This window comes from Mustelus asterias, chromosome 1 (genome assembly GCF_964213995.1).
Source record: "Mustelus asterias chromosome 1, sMusAst1.hap1.1, whole genome shotgun sequence".
NCBI classification, from domain to species: domain Eukaryota; kingdom Metazoa; phylum Chordata; class Chondrichthyes; order Carcharhiniformes; family Triakidae; genus Mustelus; species Mustelus asterias.
The window spans coordinates 69,476,060-69,495,860 of record NC_135801.1 but is presented as its reverse complement, the minus strand read 5'-3'; the positions used below and the strand labels follow the sequence as shown (position 1 = coordinate 69,495,860).

General features: G+C 42.7%; 1 non-coding gene across 1 annotated transcript; it reads left to right on the top strand.

Annotated features, from left to right (window-relative positions):
- Window positions 1–7,176: 7,176 nt before the first annotated feature.
- trnag-gcc (transfer RNA glycine (anticodon GCC)) lies at window positions 7,177–7,247 on the top strand. Its single transcript has one exon. It is a non-coding gene; the product is annotated as a tRNA-Gly (tRNA).
- Window positions 7,248–19,801: the final 12,554 nt, after the last annotated feature.

Sequence of the window (19,801 nt, the reverse complement as noted above, 5' to 3'; positions counted from 1 at the left end):
AACAATTTCTGCTTTTACTTCAGATTTCCAATACTTGTGGTCTTCTCCAGTTATTTTTCAAAGCACAAAATGTATCCTTAATCAAGCTGTGTCAATCCCGAATACAGTTTGACTCACTATACTGTATAGAGCTGGTCTTTGCCTCTCCTGGACTGAGGGAGAAACATATGTGTGGAATATTGGACATTTGCATCCCAAAAGTCCAAAGGTGTGCAGGTTATGTTGATTGGCCATGCTAAATTCTCGCTCAGTATCAGGGGGATTAGCAGGGCAAATATGAGGGGTTATGGGAATAGGGCCTGGGTGGGATTGTGGTTGGTGCAGACTTGATGGGTCGAATGGCCTCCTTCTGCACTGTAGATCCTATGATTCTATGAAAAGCCAAATTCTTTCGGCAAGGGGATGGCCCAAAGGCAAATCATTAAAAAAAATAGTTGCACATGAAAACACACATTGGTAAGAATCTTGCACATGAGCTACAAAAATGAATTTTTTTGCCACATTTTAAGATATTGAAAATCTGAAGTAAAAACAGAAAGTGCTGGGAATTTTGGGAGCTGAAAAAACAGGGTCTCAAATTCACTGGAAAAGGTTGCATTGTTAGACTGAGCCAAATGAATGGCATGTCAATGAAAGCCAGATCTATGACCTTTGTACGTGAGGATAATTCTGATAGGTGGAAGCATTTAATTGGATTGCTTCTAGGAGTGATGTGTAATGCCTGGCTACTCCTTTTGCAGCTGATAACAAAACAGGGTTTATCTTATACTCAATTGTTTGTTTATCCCCATGTTCATGGTGTGGGGATGAGGTGAGGATCCTTCATCTTCTGTGAAGATTGTGCAAACATTTATAAAAGAAATCCTTCATTTAGCTGGAGTAGAGTAACCTGGTGCTATTGGGTCAGTTAGGAAGGATACAGTTAGCACTTGGTTTGGTGTATAGTTAAATGATGTGCCAATGGCTGCAATTTTGAGGAGCTCCACTATGTTTTAAGGATAGTTAAAAACCTGGCCAAGAGGCTAGAATGCCCTTTGACAATCTGTCTTAATAATTAATACACTGGGTTCATTAAGTGTAATATACAATCCTATTTCAACACTGAATATGTGCTCTAACTTGTGTGCTGTATGTCTTTTTCAAAAAGTCTACCTGCCATTAACTTATAGAACCAATAAAATTTTTAATTAAAGTAAATAATAGAAGTAAGGGTAGATCATAGTGAGAAGCACTATAATTAATATTGTGAGCTGAACATAATCCACTCACATCACTCATGAACCAACTGGCCTTTTTCTCTCGTAAGTATTTCCTCAGTTCCACCGTTGTTCCAAATTTCACCGAATTTTTCCACCCCGCCCACCTCATGGGAATTGGAGTGGGCGAGGGGTGGACAATTGAAAGGTCTGTTGACCTCGGGCGGGATTTTACAGTTTCGGGACAAACGAGAACATAAAATCCCATCCACTGTCTTATTATACAGTTTGACAAATGGATGTTATACCAGAATGTAAATTCTCCGAGTGTAGGATGAATGTTTATCTAGCACATTTGCCAGCAGTCAACATTTAATTTGGCCAAGTTTTGTTTTTCTGAACTTCCTTTTGGTTGTCACCTCTCTTACCTCATGGACATTTACAAGCAATCAAGAAGATATTTATTTGAACACTTAAAACCAACTTCCCTCTTGCTTTTATTTTTCCCTTTTCTATCTTGTTTATCTGCAGAGCACATATTTGGCATTAGTTATATACACATATATATATAAAATGTATTTATATATATTATAGATATGAACAGGACAGTCGGATGCACTATATTATTAACTACATACATCGCACAGTGGACCAAAAATGTATACATCATACTGAGAGTCTACATGCACAATATTTAGTGGATGCTAGGTAACTCAGTTGGTTAGCAGGTTAGTGTGTGGTTTAGAACAGTGCCAACAGTGTGGGTTTGATACCTGTTCTAACTAAAGCAGACTTGGAACCTGACAGCTCTCCCTACACCTGAAAGTGAAAGGCAACAGCAAACAGTTCAGGATGACATACAATTAACAATGAACGAGCCAAAGATCTGGGAGGGGGGGCATTCCTCCAGCCCGCTAGCTGCTTTCGTACCGCAGCGGGCCAGGAGACTCAAGCGGAGGCTGTTTTGCAGGCTCCCCACTGGGCGTCATGAACTCTGCGCGTCTCCCAGCGCCGGATTTCTGGCGCCATCAGCTCTGTGCCAGAAATTAGCGCGGAGCTGCCTAATGTATTCACAATTTGATCTAAATATAATTTAAATGCATTAGCAGGCCTGGGACTGAAGTCTCCAGGCCCACTAGCTTCTCCCCGCCCGCCAGGAGTGGTTCACTCCAGCGGTGTTTAATATAGCTCCTCATGTGCGAGGAGCTAGCGGCCCGACCCCGCTTGAGTGAAGGGGGGGCAATTGAGGCTCCCCAGAGGGTCGGGCGTGGGGGGTGCCCCCTAGGCATTGGGCCTTGGCAGTGCCAGCCTGGGCTCCTGGCACTGCCCAAGGGGCAAAGTGTCAATGCTCAGGGGGCATCTTCACACTGCCCAGCGGACATAGGGCAGTTCCAAGGGAGTGGGGCCTAATGGGGGTGGAGCCTGATTGGGGGGGGAGTGCGATCTGTGGGGATGGGGGTTCCTGTTGATACTCTGCACTTTGGGCTGAGTGACAGAGGGGGTGAGGCCAGCGATCGGGCTGGCCAACGGGGGAGGGATCGGGAGATCAGGGCTGTGGTGGGGGGAATGGGCGGTCGAGGCTGGCCCAGACATGTCTGGGGGGGGGGCTAGCAATTAGGCCGTGGGAGGAACCGCACGGCTGGCGATGCACGGGGGTCACGTGGCTGGCCAGTGATCAGGAGGCGGGCAGGCAGGGGCCACTGCGCATGTGCTGATCTCGGCACTGACAGATTAGCGCATGCGCAGTGGCCCACACAGTGCAATGCTGCCGGCCTCTCCAGCGGGAATAGGCCCTGCCCCCTGATTTTTAATGATATTCACACTAGGGCACTCAGCAGTGCACAGAGTGTGAGAGATTCATTTTGAAATTCCTGCTCAAAAAAAGTGTGATTTACTCCAGTTTTTACGTGAATTCGACACTTAGAATTTTTTTGAGAGAACCCCACCCCTGCTTCCGCCCAGAGTACACGTGACCTATCTAAAATGGATTATATATTTGAAATAGAAAAAGAAGTGGTAAAAATGATTTATACGGCAGAAAATCAAATAATTTCAGATGCCTTTCAATATTTTTGATGACTCTTTTGAGTAGGGCCAGTTAGTTCAGATGGTTAGTGTGTGGTGCTTAATAATGCCAATAGTTAGATTCCACCCCTGTGCCAGCTGAAGTAGTTCTTGTGGCCTGCTCCTTTCTACTTTCTCTATTATGATATTGTGGCATAACTGAGCCATCATTAGCAACCCTGGACAACAAAGGCTCTACGGAAGGAAAGATGACTTCTTATCCTCTAACCTTAGCTTCCAATCCCAATTCTTTATCATGGCAAAGTCCCACAGAGTTCTTTTGGAAGACAAATGGCAAAGGAAATTCCCAGTCCACATATCAAAAGCCCAGCGGCTAAATGAATGTGATCATTTTCAATTACAGGAGGATAGAATGGAATTCTAGGGTCGTGCCTCACAAACCTTATTGAGTTCTTTGAGAAGGTGACCAAAGAGGTGGATGAGGGTAAAGCAGTTGATGTGGTGTATATGGATTTCAGTAAAGCATTTGATAAGGTTCCCCACAGTAAGCTATTACAGAAAATACGGACGCCTGGGATTGAGGTTGATTTAGCAGTTTGGACCAGGAATTGGCTAGCTGTAAGAAGACAGAGGGTGGTGGTTGATGGGAAATGTTCATCCTGGAGTTCAGTTACTAGTGGTGTACCGCAAGGATCTGTTTTGGGGCCACTGCTGTTTGTCATTTTTATAAATGACCTGGACGAGGGCATAGAAGGATGGGTTAGTAAATTTGCCGTTGACACTAAAGTCAGTGGAGTTGTGGACAGTGTGGAAGGTTGTTGCAGGTTACAGAGGGACATAGATAAGCTGCAGAGCTGGGATAAGAGGTGGCAAATGGAGTTCAATGCGGAAAAGTGTGAGGTAATTCACTTTGGAAGGAGTAACAGGATTACAGAGTACTGGGCTAATGGTAGGATACTTGGTAGTGTGGATGGACAGAGAGATCTCGGTGTCCATGTGCATAGATCCCTGAAAGTTGGCACCCAGGTTGATAGGGTTGTTAAGATGGCATACGGAGTGTTAGCTTTTATTGGTAGAGGGATTGAGTTTCAGAGCCAGGAGGTCATGTTGCAGCTGTACAAAACTCTGGTGCGGCCGCACTTGGAGTATTGCATACAGTTCTGGTCGCCGCATTATAGGAAGGATGTGGAAGCATTGGAAAGGGTGCAGAGGAGATTTACTAGGATGTTGCCTGGTATGGTGGGAAGGTCTTGTGAGGAAAGGCTGAGGGGCTTGAGGTTGTTTTCGTTAGAGAGAAGAAGGTTAAGAGGTGACTTAATAGAGGCATACAAGATGATCAGAGGATTAGATAGGGTGGATAGTGAGAGCCTTTTTCCTCGGATGGTGATAGCTAGCACGAGGGGACATAGCTTTAAATTGAGGAGTGATAGATATAGGACAGATATCAGAGGTAGGTTCTTCACTCAGAGAGTAGTAAGGGCGTGGAATGGCCTGCCTGCAGCAGTAGTGGACTCGCCAACATTAAGGGCATTTAAATGGTCATTGGATAAACATATGGATGATATTGGAATAGTGTAGGTTAGATGGGCTTTAGATTGGTTTCACAGGTCAGCGCAACATCGAGGGCCGAAGGCCTGTACTGTGCTGTGATCATAGAAATCATAGAAACCCTACAGTACAGAAAGAGGCCATTCGGCCCATCGAGTCTGCACCGACCACAATCCCACCCAGGCCCTACCCCCATATCCCTACATATTTACCCACTAATCCCTCTAACCTACACATCCCAGGACACTAAGGGCAATTTTTAGCATGGCCAATCAACCTAACCTGCACATCTTTGGACTGTGGGAAGAAACCGGAGCACCCGGAGGAAACCCACGCAGACACGAGGAGAATGTGCAAACTCCACACAGACAGTGACCCAAGCCGGGAATCGAACCCAGGACCCTGGAGCTGTGAAGCAGCAGTGCTAACCACTGTGCTACCGTGCCGCCTGTAATGTTCTATGTTCTATGTTCTAAATATTCAAAACAAAGAATAACATAACGCATTGATATTATTAAGTATTTCTGAGTGGGCTATTTTCGGGATTGCCCAGATCCCCTAGGACTTGGGACAGCTCCACCCCTTCTCAACGTTTATGCCCTGTCTTTTCCAGTTTACTTCGGTATTCCTCAATTCAATTTTGTAAATCAAGCTGAAAATTGTCTGCACCAACCCACAATCCGGAACTTATGGAGGAGTTGTTTTCCTTTTTCTCTCCTCATCCCTGACTGCAGCTGTGTTGTGTTTAATGGGACTAATAGATGTAATGTGAGCACACAAAACATTAGGAAGAGATGATCTATTCCTTCGATAAACACAAAATGCTGCGGATGCTGGAATCTAATGTGATCTATTCCTTCTGTTTCATTTAATCACCAGTCATGTCACTTCCTGCACTTCAGTACAAGTTAGTTTTTGAATGTTTGGCTAAAATAACTGTAGATACTGCCTGAAATTTAAAAGTATCAGTAATAAAATTGAACTTATCCTGGTGCTTTGACTTATTAGTTGTCTTTCTTTTTATTCCTACGTGGAATGTGAAAGTTGCTGGCAAGTCCAGCATTTGCTTCCCATCGCGAATTGTTCTTGAACTGAATGGTTTGCCAGGTCATTTCAGAGTGCAGTTAAGAGTCAACCCACGATGTTGTGGGTTTGGAGCCACATGTAGGCCAGATTTGGCGGGTTTTCTTCACTAAAAGACATTAGTGAACTAGTTGGGTTTTTCTTATGACGATCAGTGAGAGTTTCGTGGCCATTACTGAGACTAGCTTTCATTTTATTCATTGAATTTAAATTCCACCATCAACCTGGGCCTCTAGTGAATGACATTGCCACCATCAGTGACATCTGCATCCCATTAGTAACGAGTGCCTTTCTTCAGGCATACAGGTGTACTTACAAGGATGAAGTTGGCTTTGAAATGATGTCATGATGTGGAGATGCTGGCGTTGGACTGGGGTGAAGACAGTAAGAGTTTTAACAATGCCAGGTTAAAGTCCAACAGGTTTATTTGGTTGGTACGTGACCTCAGACTTTTGTATCTTTTTCCCAATGGAAGAAGGTGGAACAGAGTATATCCGGGGTGAATGGGGTCCTTAATTATGCTGGCTGCTTTTCCGAGGCAGCGGGAAATGTAGACAGAGTCAATGAATGGGAGGCTGGTTTGCGTGATGGACTGGGCTTCATTCACGACCCTTTGTAGTTTCTTGCGATCCTGGGCAGAGCAGGAGCCATACCAAGCTGTGATACAACCAGAAAGGATGCTTTCTATGATGCATCTGTAAAAGTTGGTGAGAGTCGTAGCAGACAGGCCAAATTTCCTTAGTCTTCTGAGAAAGTAGAGGCATTGGTGGGCTTTCTTAACTATAGTCTTGGCATGGGGGGAACCAGGACAGATTGTTGGTAATCTGGACACCTAAAAACTTGAAGCTCTCAACCATTACTACTTCATCCCCATTGATGTAGACAGGGGCATGTTCTCCTTTACGCTTCCTGAAGTCGATGACTATCTCTTTCATTTTGTTGATATTGAGGGAGAGATTATTGTTGCCGCACCAGTTCACCAGATTCTCTATCTCATTCCTGTACTCTGTCTCGTCATTGTTTGAGATCTGCCCCACTATGGTGGTGTCATCAACAAACTTGAAAATCGAGTTGGAGGGGAATTTGGCCACACAGTCATAGGTGTATAAAGAATATAGTAAGAGGCTGAGGACACAGCCTTGTGGGACACCAGTGTCAAGGCTGATCATGGAGGAGGTGTTGTTGCCTATCCTTACTGATTGCCATCTGTGGGTCTGTGTTATCTGTTTCACGTAATTACCACACTCAGTGTCAAGTAGCTAAAATGAAATTAACTGTTCACTTTCGATAAGCTGAGCTTGAGTTTGTGACAGAGTTCAGAGCAGCATTGGTGGTTCAGTGGTAGAATTCTCGCCTGCCACGCGGGAGGCCCGGGTTCGATTCCTGGCCAATGCACGAGCAGTAGTTAATTTCTCTGTGTTGCTGTTGTTGTGTGCGTGTGTGTGTGAGCAGCATTGAATTTGCTGCTGCAAATGATCAACATTTCTTTATTCTCCTCGTGTCTGCGTGGGTTCCCTCCGGGTGCTCCGGTTTCCTCCCACAGTCCAAAGATGTACGGGTTAGGTTGATTGGCCAGGTTAAAAAAAAAATTGCCCCTTAGAGTCCTGGGATGTGTAGGTTAGAGGGATTAGCGGGTAAAATATGTGGGGGTAGGGCCTGGGTGGGATTGTGGTCGGTGCAGACTCGATGGGCCGAATGGCCTCCTTCTGCACTGTAGGGTTTCTATGATTTCATAGCCATGTCAAACCAGTTATTAGTTTTCAGTTTATCCGTACTGCTTTAAGCCTTGAAACGTCAATACATTCCCCCCGGCCTCCTAGTTTTTTCCCCTGTGTAAACATCCTCAGATTCTTTCTTCTTTCCTCACAGCTGACATTAGTAATCGCACATTCTCAGCAAAAATGTTAATTAATTCATGTGGAATTTTTGATTTTGCTATTGCCATTTTATCTTGTTCATCTTTTTCAATTAAGCAGACTACATTTACTATTGTATGGCTATGTCACGTTATACGTTCTCCTTCCTTTAATCTTGATAAATTAACATCCTAAAATAAGATTTATTTTATTCTTTCATGAGAAGAGAGCTTCATTTAGCAAGGCCAGCATTTGTTGCTTATCTCTAGTTGCGCTTGAGAAAGTGGTGGTGAGCTGCCATCTTGAACCGCTGCAGTCCATTAGGTGTAGGTGCACCCACAGTGCTGTAGGGAGGTTGTTAAATGGGGTTTTCATCATCATCTTTCCATCTGCCAGAGGTGATGGACATGCAGAAAATCTACCAACAATGGGATACTTTCACATGGTGCACCTTTGCTGACGGTTGAAGAGGCCAATCCATGAGTGGCAGGTTCTGCCACAAGTGCCGCATGTGAGGTTTTTAGGTGTCATTATGAGGTGCTGTTTTTGCCATTGGTGCCTGCTGTCAAGCTGCTGCAGCCACTGAACTACCTGTGGGCCAGCAAGTGCCACTCTGACAATATTGCCACTTCTCTATATTGTTAGATTAATTGTCCCAAGTGTGAAAGTTGATGTTGAGGGCTCTTTGTGTTACACTTGCAAGCTTTTTAGAAGTGGAGCCTTAGGCACCATACTGGTCTTCTGGCTCTGGCCACCTCTCTCATACACAAACAATATTTTTGGGAATGTGTCCAATTTCCATCCTGAAAACATGTCCAAATCAACATGTCATCTATGCGTGTGGAGATGTGACACCCTGTCCCATGGCTGTGGTTTTCTTGATGCGTACAGTGAGAACAGGTTACAGGCATGGGAGAGACAATCCATGTGTCTTTGTAGCCAAGTTTCTGGTTGAGTGACTAGAATGGTAGCACCATCAGTGTAGATGAGTGCTCTGATCAGTGGTTAGCACTGCTGCCTCACAGCATCAGGGACCTGGGTTTAATTCTGGCCTCGGGTCACTGTCTGTGTGGAGTTTGCACATTCTCCCCGTATCTGCGTGGGTTTCCTCCAGGTGCTCCGGTTTCCTCCTACAGTCCAAAGATGTGCGGGTTAGGTGGATTTGCCATGCTGAATCGCCCCTTAGTGTCAGGGGAACTAGCTAGGGTAAATGCATGAGGTTATGGGGATAGGGCCTGGGTGGGATTTTGGTCAGTGCAGACTCGGTGGGCCGAATGGCCTCCTTCTGCACTGTAGGGTTCTATGATTCTAAGACGTGTTTTATTTTTGTCTTCACTTTCAATCTGGACAGATTGGTGAGCTTGTCTGGTGTACAGGTAAACCTCTTCCCTGTCTGCAACGAAGGTAATCAAGGGCATGGAGAAGAAGATACCAAAAAATGTGAGGACAAGGACACAGCCTTGTTTTGCACCATTCTTCACCCTGAAACCATTAGATGTATTATTGTGAAATATACAGCACTCTGCCTTTTTAAATAGAGTTAGATTTTTATTTGTATTTGGTTCCTGGCATACACTTCAGCAGTTCCAGTGAACATATTGAAAACTAATTAGGAGACAAATCTTGGCTGACTTTTCCTCTCCTTAGCTCACAGTGCCTGGAAGCTGCTCTTCAACTTAAATGTTACTCACTGGGCTACATTTTATGGGGGGAGATGGGGGTCAAGGTAAAAGTCAGAGGCCAGCACACCTATGCTTCCTTGGCCAGATATGGGGAGCAAGCCCCAGCTCTGAGAGCTCTTGGCTAAGGGACCAAGGTGTGCAAGTCCACAAATCCTTGAAGGTGGCAGCACAAGGTGGAGAAGGTGGTGAAGAAGGCATATGGTATGCTTGCCTTTATAGGATGGGGTATAGAGTATAAAAGCTGGAGTCTGATGTTGCAGCTGTATAGAACGCTGGTTAGGCCACATTTGGAGTACTGCGTCCAGTTCTGGTCGCCGCACTACCAGAAGGACATGGAGTCTTTAGAGAGAGTGCAGAGAAGGTTTACCAGGACGTTGCCTGGTATGGAGGGTCTTAGCTATGAGGAGAGATTGGGTAAACTGGGGTTGTTCTCCCTGGAAAGACGGAGAATGAGGGGAGACCTAATAGAGGTGTACAAAATTATGAAGGGTATAGATAGGGTGAACAGAGGCAAGCTTTTTCCCAGGTCGGAGGTGACGATCACGAGGGGTCACGGGCTCAAGGTGAGAGGGGTGAGGTATAACTCAGATATCAGAGGGACGTATTTTACACAGAGAGTGGTGGGGGCCTGGAATGCGCTGCCAAGTAGGGTGGTGGAGGCAGACAGGCTGACATCGTTTAAGACTAACCTGGATAGTCACATAAGCAGTCTGGGAATGGAGGGATACAAAACAATAGTCTAGTTGGACCAATGAGCGGCACAGGCTTGGAGGGCCGAACGGCCTGTTTCCTGTGCTGTACTGTTCTTTGTTCTTCGTTGTTTAATGAAAGAGCTGGCAACTCTCAGGTCCAATCAGCGTCATTCGGAGTGTTGCTCACTGCTGGAACTGCAATCAGTCCTGGAGAAGGAGATCAGTGATGGAGTCTGGGCTAGAAAGTAAATCTGGAGCCTCACCAGGGCCAGAATGGCATGCCGCAGTGAGGGAGGGGAGATGGGCAAACAGGATGGAGGGCATGGATGGACAAGGTGGGTGGAGGGGAAGTGGTGAGGAGAAACAGAGGAAAGCAGGGATGGGAAGAGCTTGTTGGGAGGCGAGGAGCGGGGAAGGTGGAGGGGCGTGGGGGAGGAGGGTGTTGGGGGGGTCTCACCGACCGGGAGTGCGCTTCAGGTAAATTGTGGACATAATTCCCATCATTTTCTCATTTCTGTTCCCATCCGCTGAAACTCCAAAAAGCAGGTGGTATTATTTCATAAGATAAGCCCTGAAATGTCTTCACTTAGAGAAAAGGAAGGCACAATTAATATTTCACTTTATATAAAAAGGAACACAATTGGCATGGTAGTGCAGTGCAGCTCACAATACCATTTAGTGCACATTGAGAAGTTGAAACTTCAGTGTTTTGTGCTGCTAAAGACATGCAGAAAGGTTGTTCAGCTTGTTATTGTAAGGACTGGAGATGAATAATAAAATGGGACATGTTGGAAAGTTAATGCATTATGCATATGATTCCTTCCCAAGCCAATATATGACAGTCATTGCCCATGAAGCAAGATACTGCCTGCCTGCATTGAAAAGAAAACTGTACAGTAGATGCTCTCGGTGTTTCAAAAACTGGAGTTGTAGATCAGGATTATTGCAGGATTCCCTCAAAGAGATGGATGGTCAGCAGATTATGAAAACAGTCACTGGTAGATTTTCTTACCCAGGACACTGGGAAATCTGGATAAAGCAGAGTTCTGTTGCATTGCAAATCCATGAAAATAAAAATAACAAATACTGTACTAGCATATTCTAGGATAAATCACAGAATCCCTTCCTCTGTGTAACTACAATACAAGGTACCATATAATATAAGCAACATATCTGACTATATTGAAATAATGTCAGGACCCCCACTGGAATGTGTTTGATTTATTGGTCGGAATTTTCCTGCCCTACACGCCAATGGGATCTTCCGGTGCCGCTGATGTGAACAGAGATTTCAATGGCTCGCCGCTCCCTGTGGCGGCAAACTGGAAAATTCCTGCCTTAGTTTTTAACATGCTAATGCATTGTATGCATCATTCTAAACTGCATTGCTTCAATGGAACATCATAAAATAAAAGTAAAGACAAAGATTTGCGCACTTCTCCTCAACTGACAGAATGCAAATTTCAGAAAACAGTCAGTAAAACCTTGCCCTGGATGTCAAGCAGCAGTGACAGGACACAAATGGCCTGTCAGCTTGCCTTTACTTAGCAAGCTTTCTGCTTTGACAGCTAAGGACTGGCCTATTCAAGGCTTGTTTACCAGGGAGAAAATTGTTTGCATTTGTCAAAACAAATTAAAGTGGCAAATAGCACCAGCATGGACACTTTGTGGACCATTTTACAGAGTGCACAGATCGTTTCCTCAAAGGGAATATATTACTTGCAAAATTCCTAGCATGATCTTTAGCTACATATATATAAAAAAGAGCCTCACGCAACCTCACAAACATAACTATTTCAGATTCTTGTAAAAGTGTGGTAGTTCTGAAGTTTTGATTCCCAGTCTGCGTTGAGCTACTGACTGTTAGGTACTACTAAACAGAGTGCTGCAAATTGCCTCAGCATGTCCGGATTAGGAAAAGAAAAATCAACAAGGGATTCCACATGTAATTATTATCCAATGGCCCTTCATGGAAACAGGTTTTGTGGGCATTAGGCAACGGCTAGATTAGGCTTAGTTGTAATGCTCTCCAGAGTTGAAAAGCTGATAGGGACTCACTGTCTGTTGGTTTACTCTTGTTAAGTACTGGAGAGCTGATGGTGCACGTAGTAGAATGGTCCTACACTAACCAGCGCTTTCAGGAACGAAAAAGAATCGAGTGGAAAATAAATTGCAGCATCTCTTTTTGGTTGGACCTTTATCCAAAATGTGAAGATACAAAAAGTATGTTCTGTCTTTTTCTGATTTTCTGCAACTGGTCGATTATCTTAAGAGCCCAGTCTCTGAGTGAACGTGAGGGTCCAGAGATTCTAAGTTGGTTAACTGTAAATGTGTAGAACTGGTCTGAAACTGAGAAGCAGATGATTGGAAACAGATGTAGCAAGTACCTCAGCCAGGCCACTGCTGATGATCAGCCCTGGGCTTTTCATGTGCACCAATCCTTTATTCCAAGCAGTTACCATCATTTCTAGTTCATCAGTGACCATCAGCCAATTTTATTACCGTTCATTGAAAATATTTCTAGTGTTATTTTGTCAGAATTAATTTACCCTTATGTTTTCCCATCTTGGCATAATCAATACTTCTAACTATGGGTCTTTATCCTGCTTGAGAATAAATACTCCAAGGTCATTTTGGTGGTTATTCCTGGTGACGGGTTCACTTTTCTTGCCTTTTTCCTCGCTGTTGTAATAACTAACCACATTTCCTCCTTTAAAATGGCCTCCACTTAGCCCATCTGTACAAATAGTAGCAATATTTAGCCAGTAGGAACAACTGAAGTCAAGGTGAGGTGAGAAATTAAGCTAACATTATCTCAGTGTAAAGCTTTCTCTTATAACGTGCTAGCGTTCTGTTATAACATCACTGCAGTACCCGAGCTTATATCTGTAAAGTGTCACTTGTTACAACAGATAACTATATAATCACAGTATGGAGAGAAAAGAAGGGGAATTTCCTATCCTAGTTAATCCATTCAGAAGAAACCTACAGTGTCTAGAACTAGAATTTCAACCCAATATGCAGGTTTAACACTGACAGTTCAGGGTGGCTACTCATTATACAAAGAGCCCAATTTTCATTTCCATTGATTTCAAAATCCGTGTTTGAGCTATTGTTCTTTTCTGTCACTTTAACCCCTGGAGTTTTCATTGCTGAATGCTGATCATTTTTATTCTCTGCCATGCAGCAGACTGAGAAATCAAATTCAATTTAAAAGAAAAATCTGGAAATACAAAGCTGGTATCGGTAAAAGTGCACATGAAATTGCCAGATTGTTGTGAAATAAAACAACTAATTTCCTTTAGGGAAGGAAACATTCCATCCTTGCCCAGCCTAAAAGCCACTTCAGTTTCACACCAAAGCGAGTGGCTCTTAACTACCCTCTGAAGTGGCCTAGTAAGCCAATTAGTTGTATCAAACCGACACTGACACTTCAGGAAGAAGGCCCAACGCCACCTTCTTGGAGCAGTGAAGAACAGGCAATAAGTACCAGCTTTGTCAGCAATGCTCACACTCAAGGAATGTTTATATTTGGGATAGGTACTGAGGCCAGTTAAGGTTAATACGGTTAGGATTACATTTCTTGCTATTTATTTAACCCTTGACTTAAACCATTGGGGTAAGAATTGGATGGAAAAATGGATGGAAATAGGTGGTAGCACTGATTTAGAATGATCATTCATTTTCAGTATAAACATAAGCCCAAATCTTCTGGTTTCAGGTTCATCGGAGACTGCATACATGACCCAAGATGGATGTTGAGACTCTGCAGACATCCTGACAAATTTCAACTTCTGATGGGCAAATCACCTATTCCTTGGGACCCTCTGAAAAATTCTTCAACTTTGAGCAGAACTTACCTGGATAGTTATCCAGATTTAGTCAAATTAAACCTAGCCCAACACAATTGACCCAACAATCACTCAATGACCCCTGTCTCTGGGTTGACCACCCAACTATGTCTCCGATCATCTAATTGCCCCCAATCTCCAGACTATCCCTGAGCTCCGACTCCCCCTTGACCTCACCAACATCCCCTCTCGACCACCCAACTACCCCTTCGACCCCCACACTCTGATTACCTCCAATCCAACACAACTACCTCACCAACCACACACTATTCTCCTCACTCTACGACTACCCCTTCCACCAACTCACCTATGTACCCACCTCCCTACTCACCCATCTACCCAACTCGCTCACTTCCCATCTCAATCCCACCCTACCCATTTACCTCACCCACCCACCCACTCTGTCACTTTACCCATCCTCTCAGTCATCCATTCACTAGCATTCATACAGGACCTTAAAACTCACCATAATGACAACTGGTGCTGGAAAAGGGGGGCATAGCCTAGCTTCCCCTGAACTCTGCAGCACTGGGATGGAACTCCCAATGGAATGCTGCACTCTGCATTTCTGGGAAAGCTGGGCTCCGAAGACCGCAGCAAGAAATGTAGAGCAGCATTAAGGTGAGGGAAAATTTGAGTGAAGCAGCAATCTGATGATGATTGCAGCTCCTCGGAAGATCAGGACCATAATCTCTACAGTTTTATGAAGAACCACCCCTCCCACCCCATGACATTTCTAATTATTCTTCAATAAACTTACCACCTTTATTCTTATTTCATGCAAATACTCTATTAAAATAAACAGTACTACTTTTCTGATGGCATTGGGCAGAATACTTATTCAAACCTATTCAAATATTTAAAGTTCTTTTTAAGTTTATTTATTAGTATCACAAGTAGACTTACATTAACACTGCAATGAAGCTACTGTGAAAATCCCTTAGTTGCCACACTTCAGTGCCTGTTCGGGTACACTGAGGGAGAATTTAGCATGGCCAATGCACCTAACCAGCAGATCTTTCGGAGAAGTGTGACACAGAATCATAAAATAATACTGTCACATCTGATGCAATTAGTTTTATTTGGGGAGAAAGAGAATTGTGAAGCTAGAGAATGAACAAAAAAATGAACTGCAGTGGGCCTAAATAACAATCTTAGGAACACTAACAGGCAATAACGATATCACTAAATCAGCGACACAGTTGTGTGTGTCTATTATAGGCCGTGTTGATTGTGAGGTATCAGTCAAAATGTTTGGGGTAATCTTTTAATCCCAATTCAGTTCAACACCTTTCTCGAGTTAATCTAGTGTTATGATTAATTAGTGCTGATTAACTCACCCATTTGACTTTAGCTCCAGCTAATAAAAAACATCAGTGAGGAATTCTTCAATACACACCTAAGCACTAATGGTGAGAATCCAATAGTCAAGTGACAGTTGCTACTAAGAACAAGCTGTACATCATTGTGTATGCTACAATGTAGGTTAGACCTCAGAATTAAGATTAGACTAATGTGACGACAATTGATCTGGAGGTATTCTGATAAGGAACAGTTGTAATTTCTTTAACGATTCTGTGCAATCTGTAGTTTTTAAGAATGTTTGAAAAGGATTTTTCAGAGTTTGAATCAGTTATGAAGGGATCAATTGCAATTTTCTTGGATAATAAGAAATAACGGTCCATGTAAAAACTGGTGACCCTTAACTGGAAGCAGTGCCAACACGAAGAAGATTAAGAAAGAAGCTGTGTGGCTGGTAGATACAAAAGAGAGTTGCAGATACAAAGGAGAACCACAATCAGAGGAGCTGGAGGGTTAAGGCAATCAATGCACAGATACAGACCAAAAAGGAAGCGGTAAGAGACAGAGAATTCATTGTGAGGAGAAGAAACAAATTACTCTCAGGAAGAGTTCACTTTTTTTGTTTGGCAGAAAAGGAGGCAGGAGCTCGTGTAGATGCTGAACAATCTCACTAAAAATTCCAAAACCTGGCAATCTGTGTGAATAGTTGAGAGATGTTAAAGAACTGAAGGGACGATCTTAGCATCTTGCCCCACTGGTTGATGAGTGGAGCGAGCCGGTAAGGTCACTAGAGAGCTTTGCGCCTGATTTCTCACCTCTCGTGATCTTACTGGCACTGGATATCCGACTTTTGGTCGACCCTCTTCATCTCTTTTTTAACTCAACATCCATCTTTGTCTCTATTGTTCTAAATGCCTTGGAATCTTTTTCTACATTATCAGCATTCTGTAAATGCAAATGCTGTTACTCACCTCGGATAGAGTCAGCAAGCTAGCTGATCACTACTGTATCTGAGTTGCCACAAAAGCCCACGTTCTAGCAATGATAACTAGATTGCAATCAGGAGCAAGAAGCTCAACTGGATTATTTTATGTTAAGAGCCAAGAACAATGAGAGCAACCTCAGCACATTTTGATGGGAAACAATGCAAATATTGTTCTTTCAGCATTTGGGTGCTTTCTGGCTCAGTATTACATTCCAGTGTACTTATCTAGTGAGCTTTTGAGGAATCCTTCCACATTTACAAATTCTGCTTCTTTTTCATTTTTAGTGGCTGTGTAAAGCTAAATGTTCACGTTTAAAAACCAGCAAACTCATAAAACTGCACCGGAGAGATTGTACTGCATGTGATCAGCAAGTTCTCAAGTGCTCATACCCCAATGTGACAAAATGATCTACTATCTTTTATCTATAAGAGAAAATAAACTTACTATTACTGGCCTTTAAAACTTTATTAATCAGCTTTACCAAAAATCCAAGGTCACCTTAAATGATTTGGGCCTGCTGCAACATGGGTTTTCTCCGGGTGCTCCGGTTTCCTCCCACATTCTGAAAGACACGCTAGTTAGGTGCATTGACCCAAACAGGCGCCGGACTGTGGCGACTAGGGGAATTTCACAGTAACTTCATTGTGGTGTTAATGTAAACCTACTTGTGACTAATAAATAAACTTTAACTTTAAATGGTTTCTAGTTTATTTATAAGGTGTTTAATGAATGTGGAAAATACACACAGAAATCGCTTAAGTCTATAAAAGCTGTTGTGGGTAGATGTAATGTTCCTCTTATCTGTTCTGTATTAAAAGTAGACACCATGGCTTTTAAGTTAATAATAATCTATATTTATTGGATTAGTTTTAATTTCCTTAAAAATGTATTGGCCTGGACCACAATCAGATGAAATACTGCAGAATTGAAGAATGTCAAGTGCAAATTTCTTCTCATAACCTTCTAATTTAGTTTAAAAATATCACATTAGAAATAGGCTCCACCCATGAACCTTGCCACGCCCCCGATCAAATTAATCACCGTCTGTGGGTCTTCGAAGCTGATCTTAATTGTTAACTTTTTTTAGGTGCAAAGCACATTTCATCAGCTTTTCCTTCCCCTCCTTCAGCTATCATGCGCTAAGAGGGCATTGGTGACCAGGGAATTCCGTTGGATTGGTCCGTGATTACAGAGTGCTGCGGTGGTTTATACTTGCCCTCTGCAGTATTACTGAACAGGAAACCCTCCCACTCTTACCTGCCATGAGGTGTATTGGAAGGATTTACAGGCTGATAAACAACACGTTTAGCCATGGTATGCATACATCTTCCATGACCATCAAGTCTGGAAGTGGAATTTGAACTTGGAGCTTCTGACTCAGAGTTAAGGTTGTCAGCATTATGCCCCAAGACCTCCTCTTTAAAGGTTTTTAAATATTCTTTTAATTTACTAAGAAACCGACTACTGCACAACAATTAAACTAGTAAATGGTTCTTTATAGTTTTTAATGTTAGTTTTACTTATTTAAAATCATGTTGCCCATAGGTGATAGCCATGTTAGAAATTTGGGAAGTTAACAAGGTTAACTGTTGAACTTCAGATGAAAACAAAATGCCAGACAAGTAACAAGATTGTCTCTGTGCGTTTGTATGTCTTGGACTGAGGTATTCAAAGCATACCTTACTTTTTGGCCAATTTCTGTGCCCTGTTTTTATTCCAGTTGCTGTGCTTGTATTTCTGGCTTGATGGTTGTTGTAGTTGGCTCCTTTTTAATGATTCTATTTTACTCGAGCAGTTGCAAGCTGTGACAAAGCCAACCCCTTAATTGTATCTTACCTTGATTTTACTGTGCAAGTTATTCATAGAGAATTGGAAACCTCCAAATTTAAAAGCTGGGGAAACATGCCATCATATTTAAAAGTAGGATATCAAAATCGCCTTTCTGTTTACGGATGGGTCGTGAAAGAAGAAATTCAAGCTGTTTAAATTAATCCCCCCTCCTGTTTGTAACAATATGGATTGCGGTGACATATTCTGATTAAATCACTTATCATTATTCTTGCAGAATATACTTTATGAATATGCACCAGAAACTTGCTTTTGAGATTGCAATCAAAAATAAACAAATATGCAGTCAAATTTCAAATATGAATTAATCACAAACATACAAGTACACGAGACAGCAGGGGATGTGGTTTGCTTCTTTTCATTTCAGTTGGGCAAACAACATGTAATTTTATAAAACTGAAAACCGGTATGAGAAAAGAATAGTGTTGATGTGAAACTCATTTAACAATCAAAAAACTCATTACTGAGATTGTTCAAAATGCCAGTGTTCCTGTTTGCGTTGTCCAATCCAAATTGCTGACCAGCTGCAGGTGTAGCTATGGCAACACTATTTTAGTTGCATCCGTTCATTTTAATGGAAACGCCTTGGACATATTCACACAATGCAGGTAAGTGTAATTCACATGTACATATTTACTTAACAAATATCTACCACCATTCATTCACCAAGGAAATAAAGCACTCACAATGATCAGAAAACACTTGCATACTCTGCTTTTCATCTTATTATTTCACCAACAATTGCACAAAAAGGTCAAAGTACATATGCATAAACTGTGCATATATGAGTAAAGAGCTCACACACCCAACAACAGTGTCTATTATCCATTTTATTTTTATTTACTGAACAGTCATATCTCAATTTCAAATTAGATGCGTGTGGCTCATAGCTAATATATTGGTGAACATAATTCTAATCTGGAAGAGATTTATTTGCCCAGAAAAGAAGCATGGAAAGCTTTTTGAAATGTTTTGTAAATATTCAAAACTATGATATAATTTACATTGAAAACATTATGAAATATCAACATAACGAAGTGATGCAAAATCACAATGCACCTTCCAGACACTAATTCCCCAAACTAGCAATCATATTTAAATTCATAAGGTGGATTTTAAAAAAAATTCTGTTAATTAACCTTCAGCCTGGTTGGATCCTACTTTGGCCCTGTCTGATTTAACATTTGGATTCAAGTACAGATTCAAAATTGACAGCCAAAGTGTGACCTTGCAGTTTCAGTTCAGGTTACCTGAAATACTGGGCTGAATTTTACAGGGCTGCTTTGAATGTCTTTAGGAGTGGAGAGAGTGGAGGGGCTATTAAATCTCAACAGAACACGTTTACCCGTAAGTCTGACGTCTTCACATCGTTTCTGCATTTTTACCGATGGCAGTCGACATGGAGAATGGACTTTGCACATTTATGTTATATTTCTGATTTGAATGATGGCGGGCAGGAATCAGGGGGCTTCAGAGCCTCACCTGGCTCTGAAGGAGGCAGCAAGCAAATGGGAGCTCAGTGCTGGCTTTCTCTGGCAACCATCATGAGAGTCAGCGTGCTGCATCAGGCAGGGTGTTCCACAGAGCATATTACCAAATGACTACAGAAATTGGGAAAAGGGAAGGGAATGTGCTGTGAGGCTGCCATCGGGATGGTAGCACTTGCTGCAAAGGGAACTACTCACGGAAATGAAGGGGTGGGCATCTTGATAGAAAATCTTGGGACTAAAAG